Source organism: Argiope bruennichi, chromosome 7 (assembly GCF_947563725.1).
Source record: "Argiope bruennichi chromosome 7, qqArgBrue1.1, whole genome shotgun sequence".
Taxonomy (NCBI): Eukaryota; Metazoa; Arthropoda; class Arachnida; order Araneae; family Araneidae; genus Argiope; species Argiope bruennichi.
The window spans coordinates 47,041,693-47,064,674 of NC_079157.1; positions in this window are offsets into that span (position 1 = coordinate 47,041,693).

The following is a 22,982-nucleotide window of genomic DNA, read 5'->3' on the forward strand; positions in this document are numbered from 1 at the left end:
TGATTGTTCATGAGCTCATTTCTTGTTAAGATCAATATGCATTTTAAGAACAATGAGATGATTTTGAATTTTTTTTGTAAGTTTCGAATTGAAAGAATAGTATTTTTTTTTTGTTTTTTTTTGTCAATTTCTAAAAATTGAATATTTAATTTTGGACAAAAAACGAAAATTTTTGAGAATAACTAAAGTTATTCGATAGACAGTCACAATTGTCGCAAAAAATTTTAAAAAATTCCTTTTGAAAAGCTAAAAAGTATTTAATTAATCCAATTCCTAATAATTAAAATAACTTTTAATGATACATTTCAACTAAATGAATTTTCAATAACATAATGAGAATTTTCGCCTACATCTTTTGAAAATAATTATCATTCTTCTACAGATACTTAAACTGTTTATTTTATCACATACTAATGTGAAAGTAAACAGCAGAAAGTAATCGTGGAAGATTTGCATCTAAAAGATACTCTTTGATAATAGTATCACTAGGCATTTCTGAAAACATTAATTCTATTGTCATGAAACTTTGAAATGCAGATCATTTATTCGTTTCAATATTAATTTATGTTGAGATTGAACAATCCCAGCTACAATATATATTTGGTCTAAAACTTCCCAGAACTTTCTCCAGAGTTAAATACATTATTCTCTCCCAAACCTCACCCTCTAAGCAGTTAAATGACCCGATGTGCATTTGTGGAATGTTGTAACAAGAGAATAATTCCCAGAATTCTCATTAGAGTTCATTTATATAAAATTCCTGTTTCATTCGAAATAGGATAGAATATTTCATCCTCTAATTTTCTTCTCTGAATCGCCAAAAGAGCGAAATGGAAAGGGAGATATAATTGTTTTAGATTCTGAAACTCTATTATGCTGGAGAACATTTTTGAAATCACTGTAGGAAAAGTGGATTTAGTTTAATGAATTTATTTTTCAGCTCAGATGGACTCATACAAACTGGTGACAATATACGATGCAGTGAGTGAGCAGTCAGATAGAATAAATGCATTTGTCACCAGATTGTTTTATACGTAAATAGAATGGATTGCCTTTTTTATTTTATTCTTATATAGATTTTAGCCCTAGTGGATACATATATGGTGTTGGGTTAGTTACCCCCTACTGATGAGAGGATATGCCTCCTACGGAACAGGTTGTACCGTAGCTGGTGATGATCTTTAAGATTTAACCACAGTTCTCGCCAATGGTGTCACAATATTCCGGTCATTCCGATTTATTGGAACACCTTCTGGTGAAGCTGAGTAGCCTTTTGTGGGTTATACAGATCTATTACAGATTGCTATTATACAGATCTATTACAGATTGTTATTTACAGATCTATCACAGATTGTTATTATACAGATATTGTGGGTGGACACACTCTTCTTTTCTAAAGATTAAAATCCGAAAAAGAAATGATTCGAGGTGGTCTGCACGACGAAGTCGCCACTTTCGCCATGGGAATGGAGAATTTATAGTACAAAATGACATTGACTATACAATAGTGATGGTAGTATTGTTTTTATTGGGGTTTGGTTTGGTTATATTAACGTCCCGTTTGAAGCAACACTAGGGCTATTTTGGGACAGACCTCGTAATTTTGAACCGCGGTCAGATGACGAGGACGACACCTGAGCTGGCACTCCCCTCTCCACACCACACCAGCGAGAGGACGTTTGGTCATGACGGATTTAACGTGCAACTGACCCCCTTACACGACGGTTCTTCGGTGGAATCGGGTCTCGAACCTGAAACCCTCCGGTTCCGAAGCCGAGACCTTACCACCAGGCCATCACGGCCCGTTTTTATTGGGGAGTTATTGCAAAATGGTGTTTCAATCGAATGTTGATCAGGATACTTGTAGAAAAAGTTTCATCCAATGGCTAGCTACAACGAAGCGAAGAGGCATGGTTTTTTATTTGAAGATGGTTCTGTTATCTCAAGAGCGAGGGTAGGATGCAAATTGGTGTGGTGAAAGCAGGGGTTAACATTTTCCCGTAAATAATATTTTTCAAAGAAAAAAAACTGTTTTTTGTATAAAACATTGTCGATTTTTGGGGTGTGTCATGGAATTTTTGAACTCAAGGCTCTTAACCTCCGAGAAAAAACCCCATCAGAAGTAAAAACAAAATATTTTATTTATATTTCTTTCACTTACCTTTTTTTTTAATTGCATGATTAAGTTATTTGTTGCAACTATATTTTAAAATTAATGCTTAGTATTGTGTACAGCCTTATATTCTGATTTTCTTCTCTTAGCCAGTGCTCCAAATTATGCTCTAAGAATCGATAACTTCTCGAGCTTTGAGCACGAATTCGATAAAGTTCATGATTAAAATTTTAAAATGTCTGGGGATTTTTCATATGCGTGAGCTGAAGAATTACCTCAATTTCAATGCCAATTCACCTATTTAAAACTTATCAGTTATGAAGACGATTAGAATCTTTTTAAGGCGACAAACTTAACAGGGCACAATTATATCTATAAACTGCATCATACAAAAGTGATGCAAGACACTCTTCAAGTCAGGATGTAGGAATTTAGAGCTAGCAATTTGACACATAATTATTTCTTTGGTAGTAAGTATGTTTCTTGGATAACGAAGGTTTTCAATGTTTCAGTTCATTTTTTTATTAAAAATTAATCGAAATGTCAAAGTTTTCCGTCAATAACTTCATAGAACACATAATATAATCTTTAATCTTTATTAATAATAAAGATGAATGCGTATGTATGTGTGTGTTGGCTCTTCACTTTTGATCAACAGCTAAAGCCTTGGCACATATAAATTTTGGAAGGAATAATTTGCATTTCGAAGCGATTGTTTTGAAATTTTAATCAGAATTTTAATTCATTAAAAATGGTGCTAGATTTTAGAGTCTTTCCAAAATAACTTCCGAAAATATTATTGCAAGAAAACGAATGCATGCAAATTTTTCTTGAATTTTGGTAATTTTTAAAAATATATATTTGTATAATTTCCAACAGTTTACATTGTTGCCTTGAAATCCAACTCGTTGTCATTGTTTTTTTATATACTCAATCACATGATTTTTTCCCCACATTATTGAAAATTAAAGAATAATTCTATTTAATATAAGTGTAGTTTACAAGACGATTAAAGAAGTGAAAATACAATACACTAAAATTTAGACGGCAGATTGACCAGGCATATATGATTTTAACAGTGCTATGATATTGTGGGAATGATCTCTAAAGGAAAGGTAACACGTACATCATTACATTAATGTCTGACAGTTTAGCGGAATCAAGTACATAAAGTTACATAAGAACGATTTATCGAAAATTAAATATGACCAGTATATCTACCGAACTGACTGGTCGCCAGAGGCAACTAATGTAAATATATTTTTCAATGCTTTGAAATTCAATAAGCGCTCTAGAAACACCAGTTTTATTTCCGTGGAACTGTTCCTCTAATTTATATAAATAAAAAAGAGCTAAGTTTCTTTTATAAAAATACTTGCCATTTTTAGTTATTGTACGAACGCTTCAATATGACGAAATTTATTTTATCGTATACTCGTTATCATTGTTATAATTAAATTTAAAATTAAAAAAAAATATATAAAGACAAACGAATCAAATAGTATCCGGCTTCAAAATTTAGGAATGGAAAACACCAGTCTCCTTTATGATTTTTTTTTCGATTTCAACAAATTGACAATTACGATTGAGATGCTTCTAACATACATCTACAATAAAGTGAAAGGACTTCATTTCAGTTCGATGTTTGAGTAATATTCTCATAATTTTCTACTTATTTTTATTTTATCCACGAGAGCAAACGATTTTTCAGAAAAGAATTATTCCAGTATATCGACAACTTTTCTTCAGTTACTATAACCAGTAAAAGATATCTGTTTAAAATTTAAAACCAGTTTTATTCATCTAATATGGGGATATATAAATATAAAAACCAGTATGTTTCTGGAAATTCTATTCCCAGAATGTTTTATAAGTAAACAAACAGAATATTGCTTTTTATTCCTCGTAGACGACAGTCTGGTATTCTGGATATTGTTTGTCGCTTCTTCAAAGAACTCTTGAAAAACATTCTTATATTCACACAAGAAAAAAAGTTTGGGTTTCTCCAGCGCGAAAGAAGTAAAGTATTCATCTACCTGGAGTCACCATGGCAACGGTCGAAAAACATCCACTTTAGCTCACTCTAGAATCAGAGAAAATATTTTCATTTTTTTCCAATTTTTTTTCACTTTTTAGCTAAGTGAAATATTGCTTCCTTTGATAAGTCGAGGTTGTTATTATTTGGTTTATTTATTGCATTTAAGAAAACAAAAACAATAATTTATGTCATATTGATAGCTTAGAATTTTCTATTTATTTTCGGGAAAATTCTTCTAAAATTTGTCAATCGAAATTTTATATTAAAAAGGTATATCTATTGCAAAAAAAAAAAAAAAAAAATTATGGAAAAATATCTGAAATTTCAATTATAGTATGTATAGAAAAGAATGTCTATTAAAACATTTTGATGAATATCTGCATTTTTTTGACAAGTTCGACTTTGTTAGAAAAAATAATATCGTCGAAAAATGCCAATAAATATTTTTGCACACAAAGAAAAAATATTGTATAGCTTCAGATTTTAAGGAATATCCATTTCAAATCTTTCCTAGTCCGAAAAACATATTTTTGGAACTATTTTTGTCTGTTTGTAAACACGATAACTCTAGAAGGGTGAAATTTGATCCGTGGAATCCACTATGGAATTTGTTGATTTCTATCTATGGAATTTGTTGATTTCTATCTATGGAATTTGCTGTTTTCTATCTATGGAATTTGTTGATTTCTATCTATGGAATTTTTTGATTTCTATCTATGGAATTTGTTGATTTCTATCTATGGAATTTGTTGATTTCTATCTATGGAATTTGTTGATTTCTATCTATGGAATTTGTTGATTTCTATCTATGGAATTTGTTGATTGTTATTAAATTTTGAACGAAATCTGCTAAAAAGAAGTTTGTCCGAATGCTAGTGAATTACAGAACGTAAAAAGCTTGAAAAAATTTAATGAACTAATTAGCATCAAAAATGTAGACTCCTGTCAAATTTTGTACCAAATCTATCAAAGAGTTGACTGTCTGTCTGTCAGTACTTTCGCTTTCAAATAAACGAAATAATTTAACATGAATTAAATATTTGAAATTTGGTATGTGATCCTGTAACTACAATTGTAGTTTTACGACATTTGTTTTTTTAATCAGTAAAGGAAAGCGTTCAAAATACAAATACGAATTTGGAGTACCTGTGTATTAATCGTATTCCAGGAAATAATTGCTACATATCACTCAATTAAATTATGTAAAAATGTTATTTCAAGCCAAAGGTCAATATTTCTTAACTATTGTTCATCAATAAAGTAAAATACTTTAGCTGCCTTATTCAGGATTGCCCATTTTATGCGATGTGTGTGTGTGTGTGGGGGGGGGGGGTAGATAACAAATGTTTTTTTTTTGGGGGGGGGGGAGCGGTACTCTCGTTGGTTATTAAGTCGAAAACGGAGAAAAGAAACAGAAAAATTCTATCCAACAAGAGCTGATCTATAATTTCAAATGGTGGTATCATGATCGGATTTTGTAAAAGAAGTGGTGAAATCAAATTTGAAATTAATATTTTGTCCAATTACCAAGCCTGAATTTGTTTTCCAGTGACTGTTACGTTGGCGTCTCCTAATTTTTATTATTTTTCGGAATTCCATAGCTTTAAAGTAAAATTTCCTCCTTTTTTAAATTGAATTTTAATCACTTTTTTGAGTTACTAATTATTTTGATATGATTCGAAACTGCAAAGCAACGTTTTTAGATACGGTTTTTTTTTTCTTGGTACTGTATTCCTGAATGATGAAAAGTTGTTTGCTGGTGTTTTCGGCGACGTTGTTTTTCCCAACAAAGTTGAAGATTTCGAAAAAAAAAATGTAGATATTTATTTAAAATTTTTAATAGCTATTCTCTTCTTTATATCACTTCTATATTTCTAATTCTGCACTTAAGTGGAAATGTAGAAAATGCCATCTCATACCGCCGTATCCGTAACCATTCTAGTCATTGAACGGATTGATGGACATGTCAAGAGAATTTTATTAAATACCAGAATATTTAGAGAAGAAAATTTTAAAATAATGAATTTACAAACATTTAAGAAGTTGTATTAATTTGAAAACGTTTACTACGGTTTTCTAATTTGTAAAACTTAAAAAATATCTACAATAATAATAAACAGAATGATATTAGGAATTAAAATAATATGAGTTTTTTGCATATTGCATTTGCTATCGAAATAAATGGAAATACAGATATTTCGCCAGAAAGATGAAAAATAACTTTTCCAAATTAGCACTTTTCTTGATGTTTGCTTCCCGTATTGCTGCGGTGGCTTGGTGGTAAGATCTCGGCGTGTGAGCCATAGGATTTCAAGTTCGAGACCCGATTCCACCGAAGAACCGTCGTGTAAGGGGGTCCGTTGAACGTTAAATCCGTAATGCCAAACGTCCTCCCGCTGGTGTGGTGTGGAAAGTGGGGTGCCAGCTCAGGTGTTGTCCTCGTCATCTGACAGCGGTTCAAAATTGCGAGGTCCGTCCCAAAATAGCCCTAGTGTTGCTTTACAACAGGATGTTAATATAACTAAATTAAACCCAAACTAAGCTTCCAGTCTAATTAAGCTATTGTTACATTTAATTGATTATTGAATACTTTTTTAATATTTGCAACTTTTCTTATTATTTCCTGTCTGATTTATAGATCGGTCAAATTAATCGGTGTTAAAATTTCCACATCTCCCCCTTTATTCGTTAACATACCCGGATGAAAAATTAGAGGGCTATTTGGACAGCAAGTTCAACAACTTAAGCTAATGAAGATGTTGTTATGTATTCTTTTCAGGTTTCTCAATTTTCCATCATAAATCATCTGAGCATTTGTGCACACTTAGTTTACTTTTGTTATCTGTGCTTCTTGTTTTCTTGGAAAATAAAGCGTCTTCTTCCATTATCCAGATTGCCAAATTTTTTTCGCCCTATCCCAATAAACGATTTTCTTAACACTCTGGATAGTTTAGTTATATTAACGTCCCTTTTTTTTTAAGCGACACTAAGGTTATTTTGGGACGAATCTCGTAAATTTGAGCCGTGGTTGACGAGGACGACACGTGAGCTGGCACCCCCTTTCCAAGCTTCCACATCACACCAACGGAAGGACGATTCGCTTCGATGGATTTAGTTTGAACCAGACCCGCTAAGAGGCGGTTTATGGGTCCTGAACCTAAAGCCCTATGGTCTCGAAGCTGAGACTTACCCCCAGACCATTGCGGTCGCAGACAGATGGACATTTTTCAGATATTTATTTTTCAGGGAGATCTAAAACGTAGAGATTCGTCAAAAGCTGAAGTTCGAATTTTTTGACGATTATTATACTGTCTCGATACTACCTACGTATACAAGAAAGTAAAAATGAATTATATGTAATGTAAAAGTCTCAGAAAATAATCTTTCATTTATCAATATTAGGGTCTTCTTTTAGAAGAGCTAAATTGTGCTGATCTTCGTTATGTATAAAATCGACAGCTTCTAGTACAATCTTTTTAGGTACATTCCTATAGAAAGACTATCTATTATAATGGTTCTCATGATAAGACTTCGGGAATCTCTTCTGTTTTTGCCTGTTTTTTGTCCACCAGAACCAAATTTATATATATATATATATATATATATATATATATATATATATATATATATATATATATATATATATATATATATATATATATATATATATGTAATAGATTTTAATTGGCTTGGGATATGTTGTTAGATATGTAAAATTCTCGGACGTGCTCATAACTGACCCCTTTAACTCCAAGGAGGAGGAAACGGTAGAGGTGTGTGTGTGGGGGGGGGATGAAATTTTCATTTCGCTATAATTTTCTTAATATTGGAGGTAGAAAAATAAATGAAATTACCCAAACTAACGCCTTATTAAGACAAATAATTTTTTTTAACGTTTTTCGAAAACTGCAATATTTGAGAAGTTAGAGGCTAAATAGTGACTTTCACGCTCTAATTTTGACTGTTTCTAACATCATTCATTTATTTGTATGTGCATTTTTTGTGCTGTTCCGTGTTTTTTTATCCTTATTTTTCTTTCTGTTCCCATTTCTAATTTTTCGTTAGTATTTTTATTATTTTTTTGTCTGAATTTTGTAATCACAAGCAAACTGTAAAACCCAAAGCTACTCCCCATTTTTTTTAAATTTCAAATAGCTCATTGCTTTCGGCTTTCTTTTGTCCAATATTAAAATCCTCTCACCAAATTTCAATCAATAAATGTTAGACGTCGAACAATAGTCAGAGGGATGGATAGGACAGGAGTGTCTTTCCATGTCTCCCCCACTTCATGCCCATTACACTGTTTAAATAACCAGAGGGTTATAGTTGCAGGGGTATGAAGCGGTGCTGTGTTGTGTTTCTAACATCAAAAATTTATGTTGCCAGATAGTAATTCAGTTGTAAAGGAATCTATCTACCTTTTACTTTCAGCCTGCCGAGAGGAATTTTTAAAATTTTATTTACTCCTGCCTTCCACAATTTGCACAAGGAATTTGTTTTTATTCATTCCATTAGTTCACGGATACCTCCTGTAATGGAAAGTTATTTTAAGACCCCCCCCCTTCTGCATATGATGATGGATATATGTATTTTGTTCTAATAGAACTTTCTTTTGCAATAATGGCACTACCAGAGAATTATGGGTAGCTTTTTTTTACATTTCTTGTTTAAAGCATTATTTTGAAAAGTAAAATGCTGACGCTTTATTTTCAGGCTAACAGTACTCGACTGGAACATTCGTATGCAGCGGATGACTGCCCCTAGGGCTTAAGATTCAGGAAAAAGAGAACGGGAAAAACTCGATTATCTCTGTTATAGGAACGAATTTCCCCAAAGAGCACGGGTCACTCACAATGCCCTTGAGAGGAAAAGATTTGTCTTGAAAGAAATCCAGAATGTTTACAAAAACAAATTTTATAAAAAAGTGCTTCGAGAATTTGTGAAAATATATTTTTGAAATTATCTGATCATTAGTCTAAATTTTAATACATATATAGGAAGTTACTCAACAGAGAAATATTTATTGAAAAATGCAAAACAAAAAAGAAGTAAGCAGGAATACGTATGCAGAAATATTCGATTGACAAATGACAGAAAAATGTCACGTGTTCTCACAGATATCTTTCACTGTTTAATGAGATGTTAAGACTGATATCTTATTAAAAACCAGTAGGATTGGTCTCCCCAAAACTTTCTCGCATACTTTCTTCTAAAGGTGTTAACCTCTGCATACCGCCAAGAATTCTAACCCTTAGATAAGGCTGAGAATATCGAGCATGGCATTGGCGTACAAAAGTTGTGAAATATTAATTTTTGGCGAGAGTTTGGCATGATTACTGAATCGATGGTGTGAGGCATTTTTACTGAATCGAGAACGGAGTTTTAGGGTGAGTAATCCTTGGTATGCTGTTAATAATATAAGGAAACCAAATTTCTAAACCATACAAAACAATTGGTTACAATTAACTGCAATTGTAGTCAGAAAATTATATGCCAAATTCTGTATATTTAAATTACTGTGTTTACATGCTTCTAATAATAAAGATCGACAGATGGTCAATACCTTGCTAGATTTGATAGGCGTCTATACTATAGATGTTAAATCTGTGTACCAAATTTCATTTATTTAGACAGATTTCCTCTGAATTAATTTTGCTTAAAATTTGATAGAAATCCACAATTTCGTGTAAAGACCATATACCAAATTTCATCCACCCAGAAAGTGATTTTGATTAATCTTTGTCACAGATAGATGGTATTAACAGATAGACATAATGCAAAAAGTGTGATTTTTGAACCGGGGGGGGGGGTCTGAAACATAAAGATTTGTCAAAATCTTGAGCTCAGTTTTTTTTTTATGGTTATAATACTTTCACTATATTTCGTATACAAAAATGTGATAATAAGGCCTTCTTGAATCTTTCTTCGCTATTAATAAAATCCTTAAAGGCATAAATAAATTTTTGATCGACAGTTTCAAATATTATAAACCTTTCAGGTAATTATTTAAATGCTATATTTCTTTAAATTTTGTCTAGCATTTCAATAGACTCGATATATGACGTATTAAATGAGAAAAACGAGTCTATAATGTTGAATATTTATTTAAAAAATATCTTCAATTATCATTAAACAAAGTCAAAGGTATGGAGACTCCATTAAATTAATAAAATTAACGATTATTAAATTAATAGACCATAACAGCTAGAATTGAGATAAAATTTTATCAAACGCCAAAATCTGTTGTTTACTGTAAAACTGCAGTTTACAATTTTCAGTCTACAATATTTTATTTGAATTGCATTAATTTCCAAATATAAAACATGACCCCCCCCTCGAATCTACCCCCCCCCACATAATGATATAGTGCCAGACGACAAACGAAAAGTTTAAAATTATGAATTACATACGTCTGCGATTCTTAAGCTTCAATGTGTTCACAATGGCGTTCAATAAAACAGCATTCTAGAACTTATCTAGAAAATCGAAATAGAATTTTATCGTTTTTCTTACCCTAATGATCATAGCCATTTTACATTGGAGAAAAAATAATTGAAACAGTCGGAACAGATTGCTTTCATGTACTCGAATTCTGCATTATTTAAATACAAAGAAAACTGTAAATTAGGCGGCACGTAAACATAGTTTTATGAATAAACATATACTGAAAGATAACACAGAATTATAATCCTTATTTTTTTCCTGAATTATTTAGTTCACAATCACATCGCCGTTTTTCAGTCCCATGGTTTTATTTTACATATCAATCTTATATATATTTTTTTAAATTCAGTATTTAAACGAAAATAGAATTGATTTATATTCATTTTAATTCTACATTTGTTATTAAAACTACGTTTCAAATTTATTAATTTTAGAACATCATTAAGGATTTTAATTAGCAAAGCTCAGAATGGTTTTAATGCATTCGTCTGGGTTATAATTCTGACGATTAAGGAATTCTATTTTGTGAGTAATGATTTTTAGATCACTTTATTTATGTGGTGTGGAGAGGGGTGGGGGTTAGCAGCTGAGGTGTCGTCCTCGTCATCTGACCTAGGTTCAAAATTACGAGGTCCGTCCGAAATACCCCTAGTGGTGATTTAAAACGGGACGTTAATATAATTAAATTAAACTAAATTATCACTTGATGTACAGAAAGAATGGATAGATATATGATCCGGTAAACTAGCAACCCTTCAATGATTTGAAACGTATTAAATCACTGGTATTAAACTGTAAAATATATTTATCATTTCTTAGTCACATGACAGTTATTAGAATATTCACAATCTGCTCATTTTGTTGTATTCGTTTTTTTTTAAAGCATCTTTAAAAAATTGTGCTTAAAACGAAGTTTGGAAAAATTTATTAAAGTTACGGTTGGATTTGAAGGGAAATAAATCTATTATCACTGTAAAAACAATTTGTTTCAACATTTTAAGTGACATAAAAATTGATTTTATGTCATTACACTCACAAAGGTATTTGAGAAATAAATTATAAAATATCGATTAATATTTAATTATTTAAAAATTTGATGATATATTCTGAAGTCAACTTTCTCAAAGAGAGCTTGCTATCCAAGAAGTAACGCCGTGATATAAAGGGTGTCCCAAAGTTAATGCAAGATTTAAATTTGTCACCATTCCTGCAGTAAAGTGTTGGCAACAGTATTGAAAAAAACATTTGACAGCTGATAGTTTAGGGTTAGTAAAAATGGAGCTTTACATGACAGAACGTGTTAAAGCAAGATTTGAATCAAATAAAAAACGCAGTATTTTCCCTTTAAATTGTTATATTTTTATTGAATCGTAAGATACACAGGATGGAGTTATATATGGAATAACACATAGAGCAAATGGCCTTCCAGGGCTTTGTTGGCAAATATGCACTATTTTGTCGAAATTTTCCATGATCATTTTGTATAAATGTGACTGAATTTCGTTGATGCGGTGTTGAATTTCCTCCTTCAATGCGCGCTTGCTTGTGGGTTTATTGACATAGATCTTTGACTTCAAATAACCATATAAAAAGAAATCCAATGGGGTTAAATCACATGGTCTATGGGCGCCAATACTCAAATTTTCGAACTATGGTCGCCAAACTTTTATTCATTTTGAAATATTGTTCGACAGTCAAAACGCGTTGTTCTATCATGTAACACTCTGTTTTTATTAACACTAAACAATTGGTTGCAAACACTTTACTGCACGAATGGTGGCAAATTCAAATCTTGCGTTAATTTTAGGACACTCTTTATATAGCATTTTTTTTATCGTACAATGTTAAATTTAAAGATAGTATGTCTGCATAAAAACATTATCAATTAATAATTAGAAATGTAATAAGTTTTTAGCAGTTCGAAAACTTTGTTTGACCAAGATTAATTTCATTGCATTAAAAAAATTTGCAAAGAAAAAAAAACTGAAACAAGCAATTAGTACATTTCTGATTAAATTCTGTAGCAGAGAAAAATTGTATCACACGAAATTTATTTTGATTAATATGAAAAAAAAATTATACCCTGCTAAATAAATAAGCACAAAAAAGACACTCACCCAAAATGGGTAATTCCGTTTAGTAAAAGGATGTTGTTGTACTTAATTTTACCACATTTCTTACAGTGCCCAATTCCAGTTTAATATAATTTACCTTATATTCTTCTGAAACAAATTCGCACTTTTTTTTTGTATGAAAGTAACTAAGTTAATCGGTTTCAAAAGTTCAGCGCCGTAAACTAGCTGAAATTTTTTTTTCAACTTTTATCGAAACTTTTCCAGTTTCTGAAACAACTCACCACGCTTGGCTGATAAACTGTAACTTTTTTCAATCTAATTTCTCACTTTTTCAAAAAGAACTTCTTTGAAGTTTTAGTAGTTGTTTCAATTAAACTGTATTCGCATAAGATATAGTAACTTTACATGACTAACCCGACAAAAAGGAACAGCAATCTTTTTTCGTTATGATAAGTTAAATATATCACTACGAATTGGTTGGATTTCTTTTTTTATATCTTTATACAAAGCAACTCCATTTTTTTACGAAAAAGGATTAAGTAGCTGCCTTCGGTTACCAGCTTTTCTTCATTAATAATTAGTCATATCAACAAATTATCATAAACTAAACTTTATCAGATCAAATATAAGTATTATTTTAAACAATATTTGAACATTAAACAGGGAGAATTCTGATTGTATAGCTGTTTTTTCTGTAGAATTGTTTCAGTCTTTGAGGTTTGGAGCTATATGAAGGGTCCAACTTTCAATATCTCTAACATTGTGGTCGGCATGACCTAGACGAAACTTAACGAAGTAAATGAACGTCACGAGCTTTCAAATGAAATAAAAAACTGACGAAATCGGTAACGTCGTTTGGATTGGGGGATTGGATCAAGGGCTCCTCTTCATAGAAAAAGTTCGGCGAAGGAGTATTTTTAAGATATCTCTCTAAAATAGGGTGATGGTATTAGATAAATGGCCATTGATGACACATTTAAGAGACTTAAGTTTTCATAGGAAATAAAAATTGTTGAAATCGGATCTATGTTTGCAATTGGAAAAACGGTTATTTGCGAATTATATTAAATGTATAGATTTTATTACAGATTTCTTTTCTTTTTCAAACTGAATGTGCTGTAGCATTCTTATCTCTATGCCTTTTCTATATGTTGACATATTACGACAAGTATTGTGTTAAGTTTTGTAATATCGTGAAAATATTGAATTTTGGAATTTTTTCTGGATTTTTTGATACCATGTCTACTTTCGCCAAATTTATTCGTAAATAATGTTATTAAACATTTTCATTTAGTTTGACTTGTTTTCTGTTTGTAAAGGTAAAATTTTTTTTATCATCTTTTCATTTGTTTCCTGGAGTTTCACACTTTGCCCCTTTGCTTATTCTTGTTGAAAATATACTATTTCAATATTATTAGAACTTACTTATCAAAAAATTATTAATTAAATTAGATTTTTTATTTCTTTTGCAAGGTTCCATCTAGTAATGACAAGAAAAAATATATCTCAGTAATCAAAAACCGAAAATAATGAGATTAAAAAAAATGTTGCTTAGTCCTATAATCAAAAATCAGTTTTAAAAATAACTTTAAATTAAATTTTGTTTATTTAAATATAAACATTTAATAAAAATTCAATTCTCATCAACATTTTTGTCATTAAAAATTTAATTTTTTTTCATTTCATTCCTTTTATCTTCAAAATTTTAACAGCCCCTACCGGCACACTAAGCAATCAGATGGCAATTTTAAATATGACTTTTATATTTCATAATGATACTGTTTATACTTAATTTATGTTTATTAATAGGAATTTAGCAAACAATTTTAGCATCGCAGAATTTTGCTAGATTTATTTCTATTAAGTATTAGAGAAAGAATTTTTATTTAAAAAATCATTTTTAAACCATTTGTTTTGATAAAAAATTTGCATTCCTCCACTAAAACTTATTCATGAAAGAATGGGAAATATTTTTATACTGAAATTTACATCATGGAAATAATAAATTTTCTAAACTTAGACTCCCATATTTCAAAGAAACTGGAATAATTTTGTACCATATTTCTCTGTAGCTGAGAACATTATTCATTTGGAAGTTTACAATTTCTTCTTCTCTTTACGTCATGAATTTTGAAATAAGTCAAATGAACTTCAAATAATTCATTTTTTTTACCTTGTTAAAACCATAAGAAGATAAATCGCGGCGTGAAAGTTTCCGGAATTTACAGATGGATTTATATCGACTTTTGGACGATGTCCATTTAAACCAAGAGGTATTTTCCTTAAATAAACTGTTAATTTTCTCCAAAATTTCATGAAATTACATAAAAATAATCTACACAAACAAAGAATTTTTACATATATTCTTTGTATCTTACATCAAATGAAATCCAGTAGATTTTTGGGGAATTTAATACAGAAAGCTGGATAATGGCAAAAGATTCCACAAAAAAAGCGAAGCATAAACAATATACACACATTCAAGATGTATAGAAAGAACAGGAATTGCATAAATTAATAAGTCACAAATAGATATTAAATCATTACTTAAGTAATATCAATTATAAAGTAATAATTTAATACTCGGGTCACCAATTCTTAGTGCAATGACATTTCAAAAGCCGAATGAACTGAATCAATTCAAGGTTTCATTCTTACGTAAATTTTTTTTGACAGGGCATGGAATTTTCCAGATGAATCTTCAGTTCTCAGTTCATGATAAAGATAGAGAAAGGTCTTATACTTTACTTCCAAAGCCGCCAAGGTCGGATGTCACAGACCTTGCTTCTATTAAGAATAAATGCAGATGTCTTTTTTTCATTGCATAAACTTTTTACTGAAACTTTATTACAGATTCTTAACAATGTAGTCCATTTTTCAAAACAACTATATTAATTTCCTCTTCCCTTCCTCAGTAGCTAATTTCTTTTCATTATAAAATTTAATAATTTGGCAATTGGGTATAGTGTCTTACTAGTCGCCTTTAGGGACCAACTGGTTCGCCGTGGATATTGATTATATATAATTTCAGTTAAATCAGTTAGGTGTAACATTATGCCCATGATTCTATGAAAATGGCAGATATTAAAGCCGTGTTATTTTGTCTTACATATGTTTTGCCCAATGTATACATGAACCTCTCTAATGGAGATCAGTCCCATGACGTCATAGCACTATTAAAAACTCAAATTCCGATTTAAATATATTCTAAATATCATAATATATTTTCTTCGCTTTTTTCTTTGTCTTATAAACTACACAGATATTAAACAGAATCCTTCCTTTTTTAGCTTTCGACAATGGAGAAAAGAAAACGATTAAATATTTGATAAAACGTTCAAAACGGTTTGAATTTTAAACAATTTTTAATGATTCATTACATTTCATGGATTGATTTCATTTTCCCCCCAACAGTGTTGTCTAGTGTTTTTTTCCCAATCGTGTGTTTCAACAGTCTACTGTTGAAAACTGGACAAAAAAACACTTTTAAAATATTACCTAAATTCAGGAAAAATTTCACAATTATTAAATTGGCATCATTAAAAATAAATTTTTAAAAAAATATTGAAACTGTAAAATTAATTTTTGGAAAATAACGTTTTCGGATTTTAAAGCGATAAAACTGCAAAATTTCTTTTCATTTTAAATTAATTAAAATTCTAATTGAAATGAAGAAAAATACTCCCTCCAAGATTCACATTCGTTCTCTTCAAAGTATATTTGTGCCAAATTTGGTTTCTGCAGGTCAAATGGTTTGATTATAGAGAGCGTTGGTACATACACATTCATCTTATTAAAAGTATAAAATCATACTCATCCATCTGTTAGATTGTGCCTAGTAGGTAATGAAATAAATTTACATTTTTGAATTAAAAAAAAGGCATTGCAATTCCAATTAAATTTATATTTTGGCAGATTAATCTTGACATTTGTGCTCAAAAATTTTGCAAAATTCATTTTTATTTCGAAATTATTGACAATTATTCATATTTTTAACATTGCATCTTTTTTTGTGAATCATAAATTTTTATCAATAGCAAAAACAGGTTTAAATTAGAAATTTATTGTAATTTTTTAGGCTTATATATTGAGCACAAGCCTTATCTGTAGATTGAAATGAGCGAATTACTTAATTTATTGCATACATTGCAATTTTTAACAATAGATGGCACTACAAGAAATGACAAACGATATTATTTGCATTTTCAAAAATTAAATTAAATTTAATTAATAATTTAATTTAATAATTTAATAATTTAATTTAATAATAATTAATAATTTAATTTAAATTTAATAAAAAAATATATCTAAAATAGGTAACTGTCATAAATAACTATTGCGATACGATACTGTTTAAATAAATATTATTTGTCACATTATTAAATATTATTTTCTAAAGTAAAAATATTATTTGTACAAACCAAATTATTATTTAATGGTATAAATTTAAAAATTACAAAAATAAAAAAAATGCAATATTCAGGGATGTTTACATTCTTTCTTTCTGCTTCATTATTTTTTCGGATATAAAAGATGTTTCGTTATTTATTCGTATATAAAGTATTGTAATTGTAAAGGAATAGTGATTTTGGTTGTTGATATTATAAAAAATAAATAAACCCAGTTTAATATCACAATTTGAAAATATAGTAATGATAATCAAGATTTTCCATGCAGCCGATTGTTGAATTCATGAAAAGTTGTCCAATACATTTTTATATAATTTAAACTGTACTTTTTCAAATACAAAGTATACAAAGAGTAAGTATTGTAGTCGTTAAAAATTCGAACTAGAGATTTTGTGTTTGTGATTCCATTTTCCGATTTCCTCTGATACGAAAAACACACAGTTTTGGAACCATGTTTACCTGTGGGCACAATAATTATAAATCCCTTTTAGCTAAGCGGATGAAATTTGGTGTTTAGTATTTAGACTAAATCTGTAATTTTCTATCAAATTTTGAATGAAATTCATTTTGAGAAAGTTTGTTCTTCCGGCTGTCGAAATATAAGTTAACACAACAACTGCAAAACGAAGAAAGCTATATAGATAAAATTTGGTAGATAGATATAACATCTAAAATGTAGATCTACATTAAATTTGGAATCCTTGGAAGTTCGATCATCTGCCAGTCTCTATATTTTTAGCACACATGTATACACCATAATTCAATTACGTATCAAAGATAAATGAAGTTTAGTTAATAGATCTAGCATCTAAAAAGTAGATATTTTTCATATTTTGAATCACATCTTTCAAACGATTAACTGTCTATCTGTATGTCTGTGCATTCACAAATATACAAACGTTATAACTCAAAAATACAAAACACAAAAGTATGAAACTTGCTAATTTATCTTGTGACATGAATCGTATTTTTATGTCAGATTTTGGTTTTAATCGATTACCAAAAGAGAAAAAGGCTTCCAAAATATATATACATTTTTCCGATATTTGAGCATTAACCGCATCCATTTCTTATTAAAATACTTGTGCCTTACTAAACGCCTCCCATCTATCAATCGCCAAGAAAAAAAACCCCCACCAAAGATTGCACTCTATTAGCTTCGTTCCTAAGTATTGTTTTCTAATGACATGCGGTTAGAAATGCACAAACATTTTTATGAATATGCGAGAAAATTTCAGGGAGACCTCTTCGTTTGATTTATTTTGATCTAAACTATACAAAAACTGTGGAATATTATTTTGTAGAAAGTATTTGATGGAGTTTTGAATAAGTTAAAAAGAAATCTTAAAAGCGCAATTCACTCGGCGCGCCGGAATGGAAAAAGCTTATTCCTGCAACCGTCAAATAGCCTCTTAGTGCTAGCCATACATCTTTCCAACAATAGGGGAATTCTCTCTGCGAAACAACCTTTACAGACGTTCTCTCCAGCGGCGATTTCCAAAATATTCGTTCTAAAGAACCTACCAAAATAGAATTTGTTCAACTTATCGAGATATTCATGCGAAACAATTTTCGCGACTTCAAAATTTTTATAAAATTTAGTGGAATCTCAAGAGTTATTTATACGCCGCAGCAAAAAAAAAATCAGTTTGCTCAATAGATTTTAAAAAAAAAGAATTGTCATAAGTGTGGTCATTTCTATATTGAATGAAAATCCTAGGAATACGTAATTTTACACACACACACACACACACACACACACACACACACACACACACACACACACACACACACACACACACACACACACACACACACACACACACACACACACACACACACACACACACACACACACAATCCCTTCTCTCTCCTCCCAAAAAATGTGTGCTAAATGATTAACAGAAATGACATGAATGCCGACAAGTGTCTTAAAAGTAGAAGACAAACAAAATGGTTAAATTTCTCCAACGAAAAAAAATATCGAATATATTCTAAATTATCTCTTTATTTCCTTTTATAAAAGTTTTTGTCCCGTTTGATAGAGAGTATATTATAAATGTGTAAAATCTGAAACCTGTTTAGATAAATAAAAAAATATTTCATAAAAAGGATGCCATTTTGGTTATAAATATTAATTGGTTAAGTAATTAGATAAAAAAATATTTTAAAAATTGCTCTAAGAGGGTTCTATTTAAATAAACAGCTTATAATAAATCTTTCATTTCGAATATTTCAAATAAAAAAAATGGGTACTAATTGTTTAACAGAAACAAGTGGATGCTGACAAGTTTCTTAAAACGAAGAAAATAAATCGAATGGCTAAAATTTCGTCAATGAAAAAAATTTATAATTCGCCTTTTTATTTTTATTCTCTAAAATGAATTTATATTCACTAAAAGGTATTTATATTCACCAAAACAAATGCATCGCAAAAGTTGCATTTTATAAAAAAAACATCAGTGAAAACAAAGTGCTTTTCAAGAGCCTTTTCCCACACCAAACAGGGTATAATAAATCTTCCTACCAACAAAAATTACTTCCCCTCAAACCTCTTCTTCACCTTTTCTACCCGAAAAGAAGAAACAAAGACCCATCATCCTTAAAGAAGACACCAAACCTCCACCATCCTCTAGAAAACATCGCCGCTCGTTCTTTTCTGCATTCCAACCCATCCCTGAGACAACATCCCTTTCCGCGCGCAGATCGCAAGGTAAGGCTTTCTCCATCCACCAATCCGGTGTCTCGATACTGTATCCTCAATCTACTTACCCCCCTCAGCCACCTTGCACGCCCCCGTATTTCCCGGACAACAGCTCACTCAGTGAGTGCTCGCCACTGTTTCATCCGGCAAGGCAGTTTCGTTTCCAAGTTGTCTGGACGACTTTCACCTGGTTCGGTTTGGTAGAAATCGTCTGCGACCATGGACCGGGATTGGTAGAGTTGTGTAGTTTGGGGCCAGCGTTAGTTCATATTTTAGGAATTTCTTGTTAAGGGGCAATGGTCCCCCATCGGAAGGCCCATGCCGTCAGGAGGTTGGTGTTGACAATTATCGCCACGGCTATCTGCTTCGCGCTGTGGTCAAATGACAGTAAGTGGAATTTAATTATTTTTTCTTAGTTTTGATAATCATGCGTGATAAATAATTATGAAATGGTGATGTGTGGTTTTATAAATGATGATATTAGAGCGTGATGATGATGTTCTTTATACTAAAAAAGTGGCACTGAAAAATCAAAGAACAGAAATATGAATAGTTAAAACACTTAGAGTGCTTGTATTCTGATAATAAAATCATATTTTCTTTTACTCAATTAAATAATAACCTAGACAAATTTATTCTTTTTTATAAAGAAAAAGAGTTTTTATTTATTGTCATTAAAGTAAAAGAAATCTTTCTAAAAACTTTATTTTGAGGCAAAATGTGTATTAACTGTTATAAGATGTGAAATATGATATGAACAAATTAATAATATTTGATATAAAGACGATTTTGATAAAATAATAAATATTTAAATTAATTATTGTATTCGAACCTAGAAATAAAAAATACCACGTGACATCATTTGTATGTACTATGTGCCTTGAATATGGTTGAAAACTATACAAATTTATATATTATATATTTTAAAAATTATTTAAATTATTAATTATTATGATTATTATTAAATATTAATTAATTTAAATTTTACATATTATATTACGTGGATATTCTTTATTAGAAAAACTATAATTATTATTTTCTTACACTTAAATAATAAAAATATTAGTTTTTAAAATAACTGATAATACTAAGTATGGGTTCTAAATTGTTATAAAATGATGATATATGACTTTGCAAATGATGATATTAAGGAGCTGATGATGAACTTTGAAATGGCAAGAAATGACGATCAAGTTTTGTTAATTATGATGATAAGCAATTAAAGTATTTTCAGCTTCGATATCTGCTTAATAAAAGCGAATAAATGACACCAGTTGTATGTTTTATATTTCTTGATATAATATATACAACTACGTATCAACATATACTTAGTTATTTTTTTTTTGCGTCAAAATTACTTCGTGTAAATTTTATTTCATCAAAATGTTTAAGCATCATCATTTTAAAACTGTTTCTCTTTTAAAAAAAATATATGTTGAAATTTATTACGAATTTATGGATATTTATTTATTACGAAGACTTTGTAAGCGATGGTTTTTGCTACTGATCATGATAACTGATTCAATAGGAGATAACACTGTTAAATAGAAAAAAAAATCAAAAGTATTCTTCTATTAGAGTGGCAATACACTAATATAAATAATTTTTCCTAAAAATTGAAATTTATTAAACTTTTTAAAATAAAATTGTTTATCTTTTGCGAGAACAAACCCATGACTTTATAAGTGATAATTTATGTTTCTGTTGATGATATTTGACTCAGAAGGAGGTGATAATCATAAGTTTTGAGTAGTCATGATATTTATATGGATTATAAAAGTTAACAAGTGATATCAATCTTTTATAAAGTAACACATTAATACAAAATATTTCTTTTAAAAAATTAAATTTATTAAAATTGTCAATATAAAAATTGTTATTTTTGTAGGATTTTGATAATGAAAAGAGAACCTAAAAGTGTTCTAGTTAATACAAGAGTGAAAGTGGTTAAACTTAATTAATCTTAAGTCTTTCCTAATTAAAACTTCAGCTTAAATTCTTAATTAAATTTAAGCTTTATTCTTTAAATTGTCAATAATTAAATTTAAGTGAAAATCAATTTTTATCTGCAATTTTAAGAGAAACAAATTTTAAGCAGCGATTTGTGTGATGAATAGACAGTTATAAATTTTAAACCAATTTTTCAAGAAATAATAATTAAAAAAAATCATCATTTGAATATATAAGAATAAAAGAATGTCTACATATATTTTATTGAATATATTGCATTGTTTTATGTATTATGCTCGCAGCTGGAATTAAAAAAAAATTACCAAACGATAAATTATTTTGTATTATAGAGATTTCTAACCATAAGTAAAAATGGAGAATTTTCACATCATATATTTAGATTTTTATAATTTTATCCTATAAACAGTTTATAAATTTACTAGACTACTTTTATTCAGTAAATGTTGGTTTGATGGAATGAATTGAATTTTTCAAGAACGTCTGATTAGAAGTAAAAAATTTTTTAATTAAACTCTCTATTTCTCTTTTTTAATAGGAATATTTACTGAATAATGGACTTTATTGACTTAGTAAAATTATTTACCTCAGATTTAATTTTTAAAAACATGAGCGGTTTAAGTGAAGGAAAGGCAGTAAGTAAAATAACTGATAAATATGTTGTTTCCTCTATCAATCCAAAGTAGTTTTCATAAATATTTCCCATTTGTTTAAAACTAATTATTATTAATTTTCAATTAATTAATCTGTTATATTTGAGTTGATAATGCATAAATATTTTAAATTGAAGTAGATAAAGAAATTTAATGAAAAACGACGATGTTTATTCATATGTTTCAAATTTAACAAAACGTATACTTAAAATTATAAGTGTCAGGCTTATTTTGTCGAGCATATACATAATAAACAATAATTTTCTCTATATATTTTTTAAATGAAAAAAAATTTAGAATTGATATAGACAATACAAGAAAATTGTAATAACGAATCGCAAGATTCTCTTTATCCCTAACATTATTTGGTAAAACAAAGTTTCTTTAACTGTTAAACACAATTCCCTTGCAAAATAGTTCAGCCATTATTTCCAAGTGCATTAATTAATAATTACAAAAATTAAATTCACAAATAATTTACTAAAGACAACAAATAAAAAGAAATTTAATCTAATTATAAATTAAACATTCAATCTAATAACTTTTAAGTACCATCCATTTTTACTTACTTGCATACG